Here is a 19,196-nt window from a genome sequence, read left to right as displayed (position 1 = left end):
GCTGAATACTCTTAAGCAAACCGAATATAGTGATGTACTTCGCAAAGCAAAGCCAACTGCCTCAAACAGTCACAATCACAACTGACCTCTTTTGAAGTACACCACCTAGCAAACAGAGTTTGCTTCTCCTTAGCAAAGTCACCAAGAGTAGAACCATTCATAACAGACCTAAGCATTCTGCTGGTAAGAAAAAAACAAAGTTTGCAGGCACCAATTCACAAGCCTTCAAAACTGCAGCCTTAACAGTCTGATGATCAACACTCCTATCAAAAGGTATGACAAAATGAACGTCTTGAACTTTTCCCCTTAATACACTTTGCAAACAACATGGTACAATGATTCTCAAATTGTTAGCCACATTTACAAGATGTAGGAAAACCCCATTCAACATCATGTGAAGTGAAAGGCAGAACAGACTTTCCTTGTAAGATTTGTCACTTGTTGACGTACTGAGAGCGAAATGACCTTGTAAATTCAATTGTTTGAATCCCAATTCTTTTACATCTTCAATTTCTTCAAGCTGAATTTCCTCTTCTAATTTCTTCAGACTTGTTTTCTCCTCAAACAATGCCAAAACATCATCATCCGACATTTCTTCCACAACTGAGAATCTAATGGTGTATTCTTGAAATCGGCCTTAAGCATACCAGATTTGATGTCAAAGTTGGATTAATTGGCCAATCCGACCAGATCAGATTTTTTTAGCAAACAGGCTTGCTCCCTAGAAGGTTGGCCAGCCAACGTCTCTACACTAAACGTCACAGTGATTATTGGTTTCACACAATGTCAGACAACACAATCTTAATCCCAAAACTTTGATAAATAGTGAGTGAGTGAGTTTAGATTTTAAGTCACATCGACAGTATTTCAGCTATATCATGACTATATCCAGTTATATATTAATAATAGGTAAAGTATAAAAACCTGTCAACGAAGGACAGTAAAACAACTAGACTATCACAGTAGTAGTACAATGGGGATTCTGCATCACATGCGGCTTAGAGGCTTATTTATGGAACTTAAGCCCCCCAGCCCCCCTTAAAAAACGGCGAGGGTGTAGCGCGAGGCATCCCCCGATGTGCCTCCAGGTTAGACCGAGCTTAACATTTGGATTTGATTTAAATGTAGCCGTAATATTCGGAGACGACTTTATTGGGTGGGTCTGCCATGAATTCCTCGAAGTGGATTAAGCAGTACGGGACATTGCATTCCCTGGTCTCGAAGCTATAATCGATTAACGTATCCATAAGGCGTTGCAACCGTTCGGTACCCATGAGACCTACCTAGAACTATCGTACAGGCTGGTGAATTTCCCTCGACTTATGACTCTACGCAGGGCAGCGTAAATATCGAGGCCCTGGACGTCCTCCGCGACGCGTCTGAACAACCGTTTCTCAATCAATCTCCACATGTATGAGAAACATAAGATGAATCTTAAATAAGGGGGCAATACCGTGTCGTGAGGGACGATTTGTAATTTCTCGGACGGATCCCCTACCCGGCCCATCTTGCAAGTAGTACGAATTGGTTCGTCGTCTTTAATGTCCACTCAGTCAATTTGGTACGTTTTCATGGACCATAGGGGGTCTGTGGCGTGGCGTTTGTCCCCTCCTTCGAGTTCACCTGGCTGGTACAGATACCTCACAACGACCCGGTCCAGTAGTTTTTTCTCTTGGCCGTGACGCGATGGCGTAGCCGATTCAGTCATCACGGATTTCATTCGATTGGCTTCAACAGGTCTTTTATCGAGGAGTCGAGTGACTTCGTTGTTGATCGCCGACACCACTGGCGATAGCGTACCACCCATTCCGTCAATCGTTTTTCTTGGTTGACCATCTCTCAGGCATACTGATGTCCAAACAAACGCTCGGCTAAAGTCCTGTTGAATCTTTCAACATAGGCTTTGGTGAGCTCCGTCCACGCCCCGTCTCACCTGAACTTTATGCTTCAATAACAGCTGTGACATGGCTCCCATGAACTTGCGTATGGGATCGACTTGTAACTCGGTCGGCCAGGTCAAGCGACTGCATTTGTATATACGTTCTAAGGCCTTAGCGTCTTGACTCGAATCTTTGGTCGTTAACAGCTCGACTTCTTTGTAGCAACTGGCAACGTCATCGACGGTCAGGGCGTACTTGTACGTTTTGTTTCTCGCCCTGTCGTGCGGGAGAAAAAGGAGGTCGGCTTGATGGGTACGATTGGGTACAGAAATGTCAAACATTCTTCTCAGGATGTATCAGGGTGCCGGCAGGTACACTTGCCATATGGCCTGTTTTTAAAACCAAGCTTTGGCGGTATCCGCGGAGACGCGAACGGCTTTAGCTATCTTCGGGATGGCGCCCACACCTTTCCAGTAACCCCTGGGTCTGTAGTAAACCTTCTCCATGATGTATACACGCTATTATCCATCAAATAGTTTCCTTTATTGGGGGTCACGGAAACTCCAAACGCGTCGAGGTCTAGACAGACTGTTGGGATCCATAGCCATAAGTGTGGATACCATCGTTCGCAATCCACCGTTTGGTATCCATGGGCGACAGCGACGTAGATGCCGTAGATGGTGTGTTTGTCGCTTCTCAACGCGTTCATGGGGCGTTTGAACGTGCGTTTATCGAAGAGAGCCTGTTTGAAGAGGGTGTGTTGGATGAGTTGTTTCACCACGTATTTCTTGACCCCTTTCGCCTTTCAGATCTCGCCGTTGTCAGCTTTCAGGATGGAATACATCTTGGGTCTCAATCCGACGTATTCTGCGATGGGTGTTCCCGCACATTCATCCTTCATCTTGCCGAGGTTCATTTTATTGGCCGTGCTGTGTAGGTCGTGGTCTTGGGGGTAATTGCTGGTGTCGTACCGGTGCATGTGTTTTGCCATGTCCTCGTATCTGTCCTCGGTACGTATATTCAATAACAAGGAATCGGTGTCCATGTACAGCAGCTCGCATTGATCACCGTATTGCTTCTTGAGTCGGTTGTAGTAGAAATCGTACATGAGATGTTTGGAGAGGTCGAGAATGCTCATCCCCGCGTAGACGGGCTTGATGTGGCTTTTGTTCATGTGCAGCACCGCCAAGTAGTTTTCGAATAGCTTGCTCAAGTTGAAGGCCGGGCTAGCGATGAGTTTCCTGAGTTTTTCTTCCTCGTGAGATCGCACGAGTTTGACCGTCACCCGTTTTCTCAAGTTTTCCATGGTTTTGCCGAACACCGACTTGTTCATCAGTTTGTAGAGGTATTTCTCGAAGTCGCTGGTGGCCTGTTTTCTTAGCTCGGTGTTCAACCGAATGTAAGGTTCCATCCAGGGACTTTGATCGAATTGCAGCACCCGATGTATTTTGGTCAGCTTCATGCCCAGCGACAGGTACAGTTGCAGATTCCGATAGTGCACCACGTACTTGGTCTTGTGCATTAAGTTTGGAACGAGTTTTTCCACGTTGGCCAGCTTATTTTTCCCGAGCAACGTTAGTTGATAGTCCAACATCCAGTCTCGGTTCACCATCAACTGTTCGGGAGCCAGCGGATAGCTGTTGTGAGCAGCGTGCAATGCCTCGGGATACTCCAGATCCACTTCGAGGATGTAGCCTTTGTTCGAATCCGGCGCAATGCTCGTGATATCGATCTCATTGTCCAACCACTCTAACCCGCCCGTAGGCAGAGACTGGCTCATGGCCAAGCCGTGGAGGTTGTTGGTGTCGAGATACAAGAGATGGTTGGTGGGCTTGCTCGAGTCGTAGCCTGCCACGTATGGGTTGTTGGCTTTCGCGTACCGTTTGGAGACCATGGAAATCCCACAGCGCATGCCTTTTTCGATGAACAGGTGCATGTCGTAATCCGTGAGCAATTCCAGTTTGACTCTGGTTTTCTTCAAGAGCGCATCCCAAGAGAGACCGGGGCTGGTGTAGTACCAGGCGGGGTCGAGTCGATACTGTTTCAAACACGTCGTTCTGAACATCTCGAACACTTCGGCCAGCAGGAGCACGTTCGTTTTTAAGTACAGGTCGTGGTAGTCGCCCAGATTCTCGCAACCCAGTTTGTTCCACACGTTCTGAGCGTGGTCGTAATCGTCCTGGGAGATATGGGATTCGGTCAAGTTGCTGTAAAATCGGTCGATGGGAGGTAGTTGCATCTCGTCGAACTTGGGCCAATCGTCCATGTACTCGTACGGGTACACGCCCTTTTTGAGCAGCAGAGGTCGAGTCGCCTCATCGGTGTATTGATGGGTGATGGTGAAGGTATCTTTGGCCTTGACCAAACTATCGAGCGATGACAGGAGGAACTGAGCGCTATCGATAAATCTCAGACCGTTGAGCGAGAATGAGGTGTATTTATCCAGGTTGTTGGGGATGCACTTGATATCGCCATCGATGTTCGAGATGGCCTGCATGATCAAGTGAGCATCGTACCCTCTCAAATTGTGGAAGACCACAGGGATGATGATTTTGTGGGGATCGCTTCTAAGTTTTAAGCTGCACGCGTTGTGAGCGGCACCTCGGTACCGACCAGTGATGTGACAATGATCTCTCACAACATCCCCGTTCAGGGGTTGGTCGCACACGTGGCAACACTTAGCACGCTTGTGAGCGAGTTGATCATCACCGTCTCTCCCACGCCTCGGCAATCCTCCCGGTGCGCTTGCAGCAGGTTGGCTCGAGTGAAGCTGTGCAGGCATCGGTCGCAGAAATGTTTCTTTTCTCTGTGCATCGATTTATCGTACAACAGTCTGCTCAGACTTTCAATATGTGTGTAGTGATACTTACCTTCTTTTTTGGTCATAAATAAATTGATTCTTCCCACATCATCAGGCATGGAGCTTATTCGGTGTACGATGGTCGTATTGCCTTCGTGGCCGAAGAAGTTGATGGCTAAATGGTTTAGTTTTTCAAATCTGGTCCAGTAGGAAATGGGTGCTGGTTTAAATAAGCCATCCCAGTTAAGCCCATCGTCTTCGGAGTAGCTCGAAGGTCTGTTCTTACTAATAGCTACTGGAAATAAGCCAGCTCTCACCGAATATACTGCACAAGCATCGTTTTTATTTTTAATGTTATTTATGTCTTTTTTATTTCTGTAGTAAGGTGGCAAGTCTAGGTACGATCGGTACGTAGTTCACTACGTCCAAATAGATGGTGTTGACACTTCCCACCACCCAGCCGGAGCCCCTGTGCGTCCATCGTTCCAGCGATTCTTGTATTTTTTGTAGCGAGGTATCGAGGGTTGAAGTGATCGAGACTGATTGAAGTACGACTTCCTGCTTGCCTCTGAAATAAGGCTCGATGGACTAGGTACTGCCATCCGTCTGCTGTTTGTCGAGCGACATGTGGATGGTCAACTGGTATTTGATACGTTTAAAATCAGCCAACTTTTCTTCGACTTTGTCGGCGATCAGGGGTTTGACGCTGTTGACGTCGATATTAGACTGGACAATCATATTCCAGCCTCTCAGATACTTACCCACGGCATGGTCTGTCGGCACGAATCTCAACTCGACCGGCTCGGTGTCTTCCAGCAAGGTGAGCAGTTGGGGTTTCCTCATGCGACAACAACACACCAATCCTGGACTTTTAGCGAGAGCTTTGAGTTCGCTGACGGTAGTCATGATTGCTTTGCAAAGTTCGCTGGCCCACTAGTCATGATTGCTTTATCCACATGCAAAGTCAAATGTCTAATTGATTTGCTATATCCACATGCAAAGTCAAATGTCTAATAGGTTGTTGTTTTCAAAGGGAGATAACTCCATCAGCCTTCTCTCTTGAACTGATCGAGGACCTGCCTCTAAGCATAAATGCAGCACAGTTTGCTGATGACGGATCGTTTTGGAGACGCTTTGGTAATTTTCAGTTTGTCATAGAATCTATACAAAACTGCTTAAGTAAAGTCAGTACATGGTGTTCAAAATGGGGGTTTAAGATTTCAAAATCAAAATCAGTGGCAATGATGATCACAAGACGTAAGATCCCTCATGATATCAGTTTATCTCTTGGACATCATAAACTGGAAATGGTGTCAGTGTTCAAATTTCTTGGTGTGTATTTTGATCAAAGATTAACATGATCTCATCACATCACACATTTGTATAACACATGTAACAAGATCATCAATCTATTAAAGTGTATTTCAAAACAAAGTGGGCGCTGATAAGTCAACTATGTTATTGCTGTACAAGGCCCTTATCTTGTCCAGACTTGACTATGGTTGTCAGGTGTATATGTCGGCGGCTAAATGTCATCTTAATAAGCTTGACAGAATTCAGTCTAAAGCTCTGAGAATATGCACTGGTGCATATTGTACAACTCCAACCTCAGCTCTTCAAGTTGAGTGTTCAGAAATGCCCCTTCCCCTTCGAAGACAACAGGTATCTTTGAAATATTTCTTGAAAATGAAAACCAAGAACAAACACCACGCAGTCACTGAGATTGTTAATGACTGCGTGGAATATGTCATGTGTCACTGGACTCATGGCAAATTACCCTTTGGCTTGAATATTCAGAGATTAGCTGATCAACATGGTATCTACAACTGTAACCCAGTTGATCCTTCTGCTCCGCCTGTCACACCTCCGTGGGTTCTGCTGAAGCCTGGATTGAATTCGGAACTCAATTTAATCGTGAATAAGAGAATGGACCAAAACATAATAAAAGTGATAACTCAAGACTTTCTGTCTGAAAATTATTCTAATTTCACACATATATACACTGATGCATCGAAAGAACCATCCAATAATCGTACTGCTGGGGCTTTTTGGATACCCAATTTATCGATCGCTTAAGTGTTCAGATTCCCTGATTATCTTTCTGTTTTTGCAGCTGAACTTTTGTCCATTTTGCAAGCATTGAGATGGGTAGATGAACATGACCATGAAGCAATTATCTTTACAGATTCTATGGCAGCAATCAAAGCTATAGAAGCTGGTGCAAATGGATCTAGAGATGACATTGTGCATGAGATATTAAAGTTGGATACATCGTTAAACATGAAGTATATTGCATGCGACATTGTGTGGGTCCCAGCACATGTTGGAATACATGGGAATGAGATTGCAGATAATTTGGCAAAATCCGGGTTACAGTTTCCTGAAGTTGATTTATTTAAATTTCAACCAATCCCTAAAGATTATGAAAATGTTTTATCGAAATCTGTTGCAAGGAGTTGGCAACAGTTGTGGGATACAGGTACTACCGGCCGACATATGTACAAACTTAGACCATCACTAAAATCTGGTCATAAAATTCGTCGTCGTAAAAGGCGTGATGAGGTTATTCTTTCACGTCTAAGACTTGGACACTGTGGGCTAAATGCCTACAGGAGTATTATAGATAAGACGGTCTCTTCTAAATGTGGCCATTGCAATTTGGAGACGCCTGAAAACATCTAATTACATGCCCTGGGCATAACAACATAAGACAAAATCTCAGAAGTGCTGTACTTGAGGTTGATGATGTATTCTCATTAGAAACAGTTTTTGGCCCCAATATCATGCATGGGTCTGTGCAACGAGCAGTTTTAGATTTTGTCTCGTCATCTGGAAAATATGATGTAATCTAGACAGGCTCTCGAATGGCTTAGACAGATTTAGTTCTGTGGTTTTAAATCATTTTAACACTCTGTCATCTGAACCGACTGCTTTTTTATTGAATGAGTATTTCATGTTTCAGAAATGGAAGTGATTACTTAAGGTTTTTAATCCGTAACACGAAGCAGAGGTTATTCCATATATGTATACATCTATCCAAATTAATAGTGTTGTCGTTTCTTTTATCTTAGCTAAACGATTCCTTTTGGCGATGAAATTACATATGATTGTTTATTAAACCAAGTCAATGTGTTGGGCGCAAATAGGCCTCTCTTATTGGCCCACGTCGCCCTAAAACTATAAAACCAACCAACCAACCATCTCTTGAACTGAAGCGCTCATAATTTTTTTTTTTTTTTTTTTATTCTTGTAAATATTTATTGTGAGGAGTCGGTTATGCTCGTTGAGATAATCTTTCTTTTTGTGGTAAATCAGTTGGTTTCTGATAATGTCAATCATTACGGTGGCAGCTAATCCTAAGGCCACAAAAATCAGCTCCTGGTCTTGTTGTGAATTGGAAGGGGTGTAATACTGAGAGAGGGTGGGTTCGCTGCCGAGGGGGTCGAGTCGTTTGCCGGTGAGCAGGTAGTATTGTTGCATGGCGTGGTCAGCGTCCTTGAACGTTCGAACGGCGTGGTTTTCACGCTGGAGTTGGGCTCGTTCCCCTTCGACTTCAGCTGCGTTGGATTTGTATAATTTTGAAAAGAGATAATTGCTCCCCGAAAAGGCCAGGGCGTTGATTATAGCCCCGCGAACCATCAACGCGATCGTGGCCATTTTTATACATATCATGTCTCGACTCCTTACTTCAATATGTTTTCCGGAATGATGCCTTGCTTGACGAGCATCTCTTTGGTGGCCATCGCCAGTCCCACGTCTAACACGAGCATGCCCATGTCTTGCATGTTGAAATCGAGTTTGGGTGCCGGTTGTTTGGTGATCATTTTGCTCAATCGAGCGTAGCCTATGGCCAGTCTGCTGACCCAGGTGGCAACGTTTTTCCATCGGGATTAGACATGATTATAACATAAGATGTGGGTTAACCTCTAATTGTGGGTTCGTTGATGGTGGGGTCGTCACCACCGGTACCACGGCGTACAGAATCCATGGTGGGGTCGGTTTACGATGCTTAGCTAACCCTCCTTTTTTACCGGCGGCTACTTTTTTCGAATTCTTGGGTTTCTTCGTGACGGTATCAATCACTTGGTGGGGGATTGTCTCCTCCTCCAACGCAGGTATCGTTTCGGTGTATCAGTAGTCGAACATTTATGTTTAAATTGGCAGTGCTTTGCGGTAATGATTGCCGTGCCGATGGGAGCTAAGAACACGCCGTATCGGTGATACAGCGCGCAACTGAGGGTGTTCAAGGCATGACCGATAAACGGATCCGCATCTAGATCTTCGCACAAAAGTCGGCGTGCTGGTGGAATGGGAAGCAGTGATGAAGCGATCGCGGTGTAACATGGCGTTAGAGTCGACCCTATGGTTTACGCCATTTCTGACCCGAATCGGGCTTCGTATCTTGCGTACAGTTTATCAATGTCTCCCTCGGACATCTTATAAATTTTATCTGTGGTCATGTTTTCGCCCAAGTATTGTTTCCCCTTCCCACCCACGACTAGGGCCACGAGTCTTTCTCGTTTATCCCTGACAGGGTCATTTTCACTCTCCTCCTCGGATACCATTTGTACCAGCATGTGGTCCAACTCCATCTTGTAATACATTATTCTGTTTTTAAATCTAACATAACGGAATTCGGCATAACCCACACAGAACGAGAGGAATGTCAGGTAAAACAGGTTATACATTTAATTTGCTAAGCAGGTTGCTTGATTTTGCTAAGCAGGTTGCTTGATTTTGCTAAGTGTTGCTAAGCAGGTTGCTGATTTTGCTAAGCAGGCTGCTTGATTTTGCTAAGCTAGCTCACCGCATAAGCCACGGGTTTGTCTGTTTTCAGCACAAGGTTCTCATGCGTTCTCACAAGGTTCTCATGCGTTCTCGCTTGGGTTTGGTGGGAATGACGTCGTTTTCTCTCAAACATTCTTCGAACGAATCCCTATCCTTGCAGTGAAACAGGGCGAGCCATCGCGTCTGTTTCCTCAGGTCTTTCAGGACCGAGTTTAATTTTTGCATGAGGACGATAACATGTCTCTCTTTTTGGTGATCTCCTCGTTGGCGCTGCAATCGTCTAGGATAAACAGCGTCGATTCTCCCTCGACCTTTTCGTGAAAGGCTCGCACCAGTCCTGTAAACGTACTCCCGGGTCGATTTTATACACCTCCGCGTCGTTCAGTACCTACGCTCTCTCCGCGTACGTTTTATTGACGCGTATTGTAGGGCAAAGAATCACAATATGATCGAACACATTCCGATAGTACCCAGCAGATCCAAGACGAACACGGTCTTCCTGCATTCCGTCTGACACAATGGCGCAATGCCGATCTCCAGGTAGTTCGATATTTATAGATGGCTTGCCCGAATCTTCCATTTTGTATATTAAGCTGCACATCCATGATCACGTACAAATAAAGGTTTAAGTTACCGTCGGTTTGAGCCTTCTTGGCGATTTGGATGGTGATCCCCTCGCTACTGTTCTCGATGCGACGCTCGCTGCTGTGCAGTTGATCGTCGTCCGTGGATCGCATGTCCAACCACAGCACGTACTTGGATGTCAGGTCACGTAGCGTCACGTAGGCGAGACTGAGGTCCCTGACGATCACGTTGATTTCCGGCAGGCGCTTGATCGCCAGTAACTTTGGGATCTCGTCCAACTGATGTTTGGGCACGCCCTCGACGATCTGCTCGACTTTTGTGATCTCAGGGTTCCAATACTTTTCGTTGACCCTTTGAAATTGCTGAAATTCTTCTACCGGCAGGATCAAAATGCCCTTCATCGATCGTGCATGTACGTTCAGATTGATGTTCCACAGCGTGTCGCTCTTGTTCGCGACGATCTTCCTGTGGCGTAGCACGTGATTGTACAGGATGGCTAACGTGCCCGAATACTGGCTGCGAATATGTCAAATATGTCATTTCGTCACCTTGTCGAACTCCAGCGAAATATGACTATGGTGTAGTCACCCTCATCACCGTTCTCCGCCACGATCACGTGGCTGTAATCGTTAAAAGTGAGTTCGTACTCCAGCCGGTCGACCAACGTGGCTTGGTAGAAGGACACATGACATTCCAGCAACTCAAAGTTGAGCGGGATGCAAAATCGGTTCCCATACGCCTCGGTGATGGCCTTGTGTTTATTCGCTACCGCGGCAAGTTCAGCTTGTTTGAAAGCGTACCCCATGAGCGACACTCGGCTGGACAAATCCCTTGGTACTTCATGTTTTCCCGTTCGCTCGTGGTTCTCCAGAGGTCCGTGTAGCTGAAGAACATGTTGCTGTCGTCGATGCTCAAAATTTCGTTCCCGCTGATTTTGATGGTCATTTTCTTCACGATGGCACGACACAGGTTCCCCACGACTTTGCATTTATCCCACTCGACACTCGGCTGGACAAATCCCTTGGTACTTCATGTTTTCCCGTTCGCTCGTGGTTCTCCAGAGGTCCGTGTAGCTGAAGAACATGTTGCTGTCGTCGATGCTCAAAATTTCGTTACCGCTGATTTTGATGGTCGTTTTCTTCACAATGGCACGACCCAGGTTCCCCACGACTTCGCGTTTTTCGTCGGATTCCAAACTGATCTGGAAGGACAGGTGAGCCGTTCCCGGAACGATGACGTTGTCCGTACCCAGGTTTGGTTTTCGTCAATGGTGCTCGGATTGTTGGTGATCGTCACCGACTGGCGCACGTCTTTGACCCCCAGGGGTTCTCTCAGTCTTCAGAAAGGGTTTAGTTTATGCCTGTATTGCGACGACATCGTTTATATTGATTGTATGTTTTCATATCTTCAGTTGAACCATGGCCCAAGGTGGTTATGATGATATTGAAGTGGCCAATTTCGGGGACGATAGAACCCTGTTGCTTGATGATCATTATGATTACACAGACACATCGTTAACGAGCGACCTCTTGAGCGACGAACTCTTAAAGCAGACCGTCAGCCTTGCAAACCATTCGTGGATCGCTCGTGGACAACATGGCCAAACTGAAAGAACTAGACGTTCGTATCGCTGATGAGACAACCAAACTCGAACAAGCAGATGATATGGACGACGACATCAGCCGGCGTCGGATCGAAGAAAAGGTTACGTCAATTGCACGAAGAACGATCGACCCGATTAGAAGCAGCGTCATACAACTGAGACGAGCTTCGATCCCAGATCAGCCGCAGTGTTGAACGAGGACACCTTGTTGGCCGACAGGATCCGAACGTTGTTCCGGGAACAAGGGATCACCATCGCCAGCGTTCTGACGGCTTTGGGCTTCATCATATCGACCCTCATATTAGCACTGATGGGCGGTGGAAGCGGAGGTACGACACCGACACCACCCAAAAAAGGTGGCGACGTCAGAGACTGGATAAAAAAACATTTGAAATCACTCGGGGAAGCCTTGGGGAGACTGGCGGGCAAAGCCGCCTAGGCCCTACCCAGCATCTTGGGAAGCATCTTGTCATGTTGTCGAAAACGGTCACATGGCGCGGCCAGAACCTGTGGGCGTTCGTCGTCGGCGTGGCCGGTCTTGTGTATGTCACTACGAAAGAACTTTTAACCAAATGAGGCACACTCTGACCGCGTTTTATGATCGAGGTGTTGCTGATGTTCAACCGCGGATGTGGGGCGTGGTGGTTGAATACTGGGCTTCGGCAGCTTTGGTGGTGTGGGTCGAATGCTGGGCGTCTCCGGGGATGGTTTTACTATGCCTGTTTCACCAATATGCGTGGGTGGTGGGACAAGACGTTGATATCGGGATTGGTGCAAAACTTTTGATCGCTGGTTGCGATGACGATTTCGTTGTTGATCTCCAGTCGCATGTCGCTAGGAGCCATGTACAACACCATGTCGAACACGTAGTCGACTTTTGACCGGATGTTTTGCAACATGTTTTGATAGCGTTCGATGGCACTCGGTAAATCCACCGGTCTGGCGATGGCATCCGCAACATTCGACACAAATTGTTTCTGTGTGTCGTAAGCTGTTCCCTTACCGATGATGCCGGAACGCGTTTGTGCCTACGCACCCACCAGTGCCCACACGTACGTTCGAATGGAATCATTCAACCATACTAGTGAGCCCTCTCGACCTGTTTATCATAAACATTTTCCAATCATCTTCAGAGTGTCGAGGCTGCTCCACCTTTTGAACGGTGAAAGCGACCCCACCCGTAAAATTCATACGATCATCTCGCCATTCATTACTCGACAAAGCCATTTTCTGGTTGAGTTTACCATGTCTGAGTAAATCATCACTGACTTCTTTCACGGGTCGCCCTCCATCTTATGGAAAGCCCAACCCGTAGTTCGCACCCATTATACTATAATCCGTGTTCGGTTGGATTTCGAATTTGTTGCAAATCCTTTCATAAGCCCGTCGATCGAACGGATTGTTAGTCGTATCCTGCGGAATCGGGGCGCTGATTTCTTTCAGGATCCATCTGATTTGGTGTTACACGTGGAAATAGAACACGGACCAACTCAAATCATCGGGACACATGTCGTTCAACAACACATGTCATTCAACAACACCGTCGTGACCGTCAGCCTATACTTTTCAAAGACATCGAAAAACCGAGCTTGAAAGTGGGAACCCTCCTTGGCATCCACCACGATCTTCATCTGCATGAAATAGGTAGCACTTAAATTATCGCTTTTAGAAAAAAAACTTTGGCCTGAACTCGAGTCTAACCATATTGAAAGTATACCGCAGTATCTCGTATATGTGTAACATGTACGTCACGCTCCCAGGAATCACGAACGGCGAGCCCCGTTATACTGCAGCACGTGATCTGCGATCTCACCTACTACCCACGATGGACGAACATCAGTCAACCTCAAGGGAACACCAGGCTATTCATCGATGGCAATCGCCACGATTTGTCCGACGGTTATTACAGCATGTGCATGCTCAACGACGAAATTTCAAACCCACGGGAGCCAACCTAAAACTCAACGAGTCGAATGGCACGATGACGTTCACGAATGGGGAAAAACCCATCCGATTCAGTAAAGTCTTGGAGAGAATGCTCGGGTTGCCATCAGGCAACATACAACCCCGAGACACCGTTTGAAATTACCGAGCCTCGTGGCATATCACGAGGTGTACGTTCATCTCGACCGGGTAAGCATGACGGACAAGATTCAAGGCGAACGTCCTTCCACGCTGCTGAGAGCAGTGTCCGTCAAAACGGAAAAGTGCAACAATGTCAGAACGGAATTGTTTTCGACCTTACAGTACAAAAAGTTAAGGCGGGGCAACATCACGGAACTCAAACTATCCGTTTTAGATATAAGACATAAACCCATACATATCAGCTATCTAAGCGCCACGTTGCACATCAAACAACCATGACTCAAGCTTCGGGTCCCGGAACGGCCATGCGAGTGAGAAAATGTCCTACCACACCGATATCTGACCTCGGGGACACGCGCGGCATTGACGAATCCTGGGTCGAAGGCAAAATATACGCCTTAGAATTAAGAAGCAATACTTACAGGCGAGTGGATGTCCGCGGTGGTGGTGGTGCTAACCTAGGGGATTGAGACTATGTCGAGACCGGAGGGCTCTTGAAAAACACGCAGTACAATCTCGTCCGCAACGACAATAACAAATGGGTGATGGTCCCGGTATTCGATGGCAATCTAGGCGATCCTCGCCGATGATAACCAATGGACGTTGATCTCCTCCCGAATCTAGTGGCTACTCGATATCACCCTCATTTCTCCCTACGTGTTTGCGGAGACGAAGGATCATTATTTAACAAAAGTCCTCAATAAGGGGATTCTCATTGCAGCTTACGTCCCCTTGCAACGAAGGAGAGTGCTCGTGACCCTCATCCCGAATAAAGCAGGTCATTTGCTAGCGAGTCGACTGGATAGTCGAAATATGAGTTTACAGTTGGTGCTTGACTTTGAAGAGGTGTCCGATGTCCTAGAAGGGATTCCAACCAATTCAATGCTCTATATCAAAGTCTTTCTCGAAGAGGCATCAACCACCCAAAATATTGAAATTATACCGGGAGTAAACCTCCCTTGGCCACGAAAACATCAAAATCACGTGTGCTCCATATATATACAGAAAGACGGCAATGCTTACGCGAGTTTCGAAGACGTCACGATTACCTTGGATAATAAAATCTCACTCACGAAGATTTTTCTAAATCCAAATCGGAGAATATATTGAAGGCTCTTCCCTAATACGAGCATAACCATGGGCGACGTGTCAACCCTAAATCAAAGCGTCACAATTACATTATCCGATCTCGGGGACACGCGATGATTCGACGAACCCGGGATGGAAGACGCCTTGTACGTCCTGCACTTGCAAAACAGCGTGAACATCACGAGAGGTGATGCTAAAAGTTGACTGGTTTGTTAACCTTAAATTCATCTACCCCTACATAAGTTTAGATGATAATGGTTACGTCATCGAAGTAAAACATAGAAGGACTGCCACTCCAGCACCTCATTCGATAGAACTTTTGCAAAGACCAGATCATAGTGGCTCTATGTTAGCCCCCACCCATAAACAAGCCACACTGATATTTGGTATTCCCCCATATCAATTTGATTTTATAAATCCAGATTTCAGTATTAAATTACATTCAACACTGATTCTAGAATGCTATCTTGGAAATGCCCCCCAAAATGAGGTGATCCTTTTGGATGGGGTAGCGAACATAAACATCAACGTTGCCGTATTTATATACAACCTGGAACAGTTCCCACGACCAACCTGTTGGGATTGTATCTGGCCATGGATGACGAGGCTCAAACGCTCGAAACTGTGGATGGATTTTGGTTGCGACAGATCGGTGAAATCAAACACCAATCGGAACGATAACGTGACACGCGATTCACAATAAATACCATCGAGCCGTCAATGTCATCGACTGCATGGACACATCTCTCGTAGCAGCTGGCATGGGATTGGGCGTAGCAGGCGTCAGCTTGTTATCCACCATCGTGGCCGCACCCATCGTCCTCGGGTTAGAAATAGCCGCCAGGGTTTTGGAGCTGGCGGGAGTAACCCTGAAATTCATTTCACTTTGTATGCAACTGAAGGCCTTAAAACACGACGAGATCAGGGTTCTGGACGAAGCCAAGCTAAACACTATCGACGATCATAGAGTTTCGTTTGGTGATGTCGGAAATTGCCAAATACCACCGCATGAAGGAAGAGATTCGAACCAAGACTCGGAAAACCGCTGGCATCAGTGAAGACGAGAAAAAATGCTCATAGAACAAGGCCGACAACAAATCATTCAAACCTTCCTGACCCAGAACAAAGATACCATAAAAGATTCATGTTAAACTGCTTTGTAGATATCATTATGACCTTGAGTACAAAAAAATAAAAACATGTTCTGCCTGGGATTCGAACGCTAAAACTCTAGGACCTGCACTTTCCCTTCAGAGTACAAAAGATAAAAACTGTTCTGTTTGGGATTCGAACACTCAAACTCTACGTCAGATATCCAGCGTGTTCCCATCAGACCAGCAATTTCACTCTGTCAGGGATGGTGCATTCAAGCTATATAAAGCTCATACGCTTTGCAAGCTTATGTAACCCGATTCTAAATTAGCCGATTGTGGCTCCTAAACTTGTTTTCAGCGTCCCTCGACGCATGCATCGTGATCAGCATGATCTAGACTACCTAAGACCATCGTGGTTGTATCTTATTACACCTTGATTCGAGGTGAAAAGCCACCAAACGTGCACGAGGCAAGCGAGACTGGTTCTGCGATACTGTGGCTAGTAGAGACGAAGCCTAGCTCAAGATAAATAATGGATTGTGGCCTCTTCAATTTTTTTCAGCGTTCGTCGACTAATGTATCGTATTCAGCGTGGTTCAAACTACCTAAGGGCATCATGTTTGTATTTTATGAGACATGGATTCGAGGTGAAAAAAGCCACTAAACGTGCACGAAGTATTGAAGCGTAAGTGTAATAACGGGTTTCAGACATCCTTTGCGCTACTGTAGCTAGTATAGACGGAGCTCAGCTTAATACAGGTTGTAGACATTTTCTGCGCTAGAATCCTTTGCGCTACTATAGACGGAGCCCGGTTTAAGAGGATGATGCAGTCTCAGGATAGACCCGTTAAACCGAGCACTCGGCTATCAGGTCCTCTGTGGCTCAGTCGAACGACTGCTGGGTACAATCAAGGTACAGAGTTGCACATTTCTGTCACCGAGGTTCGAAAACTGCCATCCCGAACTCCACGGGAGAAATACCAGCGCAACACAAATATCATCAGACCAGGGACCAGGCGGGTCTCTGGTCAAAACACAATTTCTTCCTCCGTGGGTTGTGGCCGCAGAGGGCTTTTGCCTTTTTTTTTATTTGAACTTGCATATCAATGATGATCCGCACTATTTGGAGGGGGCTAAGTCCCATAAATAAGCCTCTAAGCCGCAGATGATGCAGAGCCCCCATTGTACTACTACTATCACAGATATAAATTTTAAAGCTAGTAATTAAAGTTAAAACATTGTAGCCATACATGACAACACAATATAAAAACAGGATATAGAACGCCAACAACTGAAGGTAAATCGCCAAACTAGGGACCAAGGAGACTTACAGTGCCTTTGCTGCCTGCATGGACCCTAGGTGGATTTACACCATCCCTTCAGATCCTGGCGATTGTAGGGAAATTTAGCCATAATTTAAATAACAATTCTTTTACGTTTAAAAATGCTGGTATGTTTGAATTTCTTATGATGGTTTTGGGACTTACATATCCTCTCAGGAACTTTGACAATTTCGTGATGTATTAAATTTCGATCCTGGACGAGCTACTACTTTCTGGTACGTGTTGATTGAACTTGATTCCCATTTTGAAACAGCAACACCCAAATCTGATTTTGTGGTGACTTGAGATGTAATTTGAGCTAAGAGGAAAGAGTTAACGCTCATTATATACCCTACAATAAGATGCTAGAGAACTCTACTCTATGGCAGATGATTTTGGAATACGCTCCTTGTATTCCTTTTAAGATTTTTCTATCTTAATCTAGTACAAATCTCAATAATGCACACCAGTGCCCCTTACTGAATTTATAGTTGAAACATTGTTGCCTCTTAACAATATACTTCCTGAATATTTATTCTGACAGTTTAATATGGACAGAAGCATCACTTGTAGTTACCACAACTGTACCAGAGCTCTTGGAACAACTCGAGACGTAGTGAAGTACGAAGAATGGGTGTTCTATTTCTTTGATGCCAGAGTGACAAAATACTTACTATGCAATTCATTATTCTAACATGTAACATTGTTTTACTGATTTTTGGGGGTAAATGCTTGATTTAGCTTTGCGTGTGTTAGTGACATTCGTTGGGCAAGATATAATCACCTTTTTGCAAAAACTTCTATCGTCAATATTTGATAGTAAGTCATATGAGCTCGTATATGATAAGGTTGGAATTGTACAATGTTTGTGTTTACGACTATGACTTATTGCATGAGAAGAAGTAATAGATTGCTATACTTCGGACCAATGTAACTATGCAGCAACTTGCAATGACGACTTATGGAGGATTCACAAGTGCTGTGTGCCTATGTGTGTCACGAATGCATTACGAGAGAAGGTACATCTATATCCAGATGCAATTGGGGAAAAGACCAATGTGCACATTTATGTTTTTGTTGTTTTGTTGTTGTTGTTTTGTTTTTGTTGTTGTATCAACACGTGCAACCATTAGGCTATGTTGTTCCCATGCATGTAGGTTCAGTGTTCAGATCCCAGTTCTAGCAATGGCTGATAACACTTTGGATTATTAGCACACCAAACCCTTACAATGAAGAAAATGACACGTATGGTACCTGAAGTCGTGGTTATGGTTGGGCTCATCGTTGTTTCCACTCCCGTGCCAGTGTTCGAGCCTGTGTCTGTGGCTGTTTCTGTCTTGGAGTCTGTGCCTGTACCTGTGGAAGTGTCAGTATGCGAAAACCATCCAGGGATCCAGTCTGTGCAAAGTATACAATTTAAGGACACTTTTCTGTACCTTTGATATCCAATCGTGTGCAGATAGCAAATAACTTCCAAATAGGGAATGTGTGAGTTTATATACTTTATCAAACAACAAATCAGTATACTGGAGTAATGCTATCACTGATCTAACTCATATCGATCACTACATTCATGTTCTTGGAGAGATGTATGCTTGGGTGTTCTGTGAGTGAACTGTGGTTGCATTTTAAATGTGTTACAGGATTTTTTCTTGACGACTAATTCTTCTAACCTTTATTTCATTGTCAGTGGTGTTAGGTGATATACAAATTAGCAATATGACCTGGCAGGATAAGTAAACACTTCTTACCTAACCATGAAATGGGAAAGACTCAGCAAATGATACTAATGTCACAAGTCATCATTTCTTCCGTGCAATGTATATATACTCATCGCAAAAAAATAAGCAACAAGTACTTTCAGTGTAATATCTTTATCAATCTGGATAGCGATTTTTGCCGACATGTTACTGAAAGGTAAATATTCAAAGATTACATAACCTTTAGTGA

The 19,196-nt window shown here is 45.2% G+C and overlaps 1 long non-coding RNA gene across 1 annotated transcript; it reads right to left on the bottom strand.

The window, feature by feature from the left end:
• Positions 1-3,286: 3,286 nt before the first annotated feature.
• LOC124268916 lies at positions 3,287-18,608 on the bottom strand. The gene is made up of 3 exons (XR_006896371.1): positions 18,501-18,608; positions 13,347-13,352; positions 3,287-3,298 (listed from the first exon to the last, which is right to left on the bottom strand). It is a non-coding gene; the product is annotated as an uncharacterized LOC124268916 (long non-coding RNA).
• Between the last annotated feature and the right edge of the window lie 588 nt (positions 18,609-19,196).

Source organism: Haliotis rubra, unplaced genomic scaffold, assembly GCF_003918875.1.
Source record: "Haliotis rubra isolate DU_JTF1 unplaced genomic scaffold, ASM391887v1 Scf1402, whole genome shotgun sequence".
NCBI classification, from domain to species: Eukaryota; Metazoa; Mollusca; class Gastropoda; order Lepetellida; family Haliotidae; genus Haliotis; species Haliotis rubra.
This window is presented reverse-complemented; position numbering and strand designations above follow the sequence as displayed.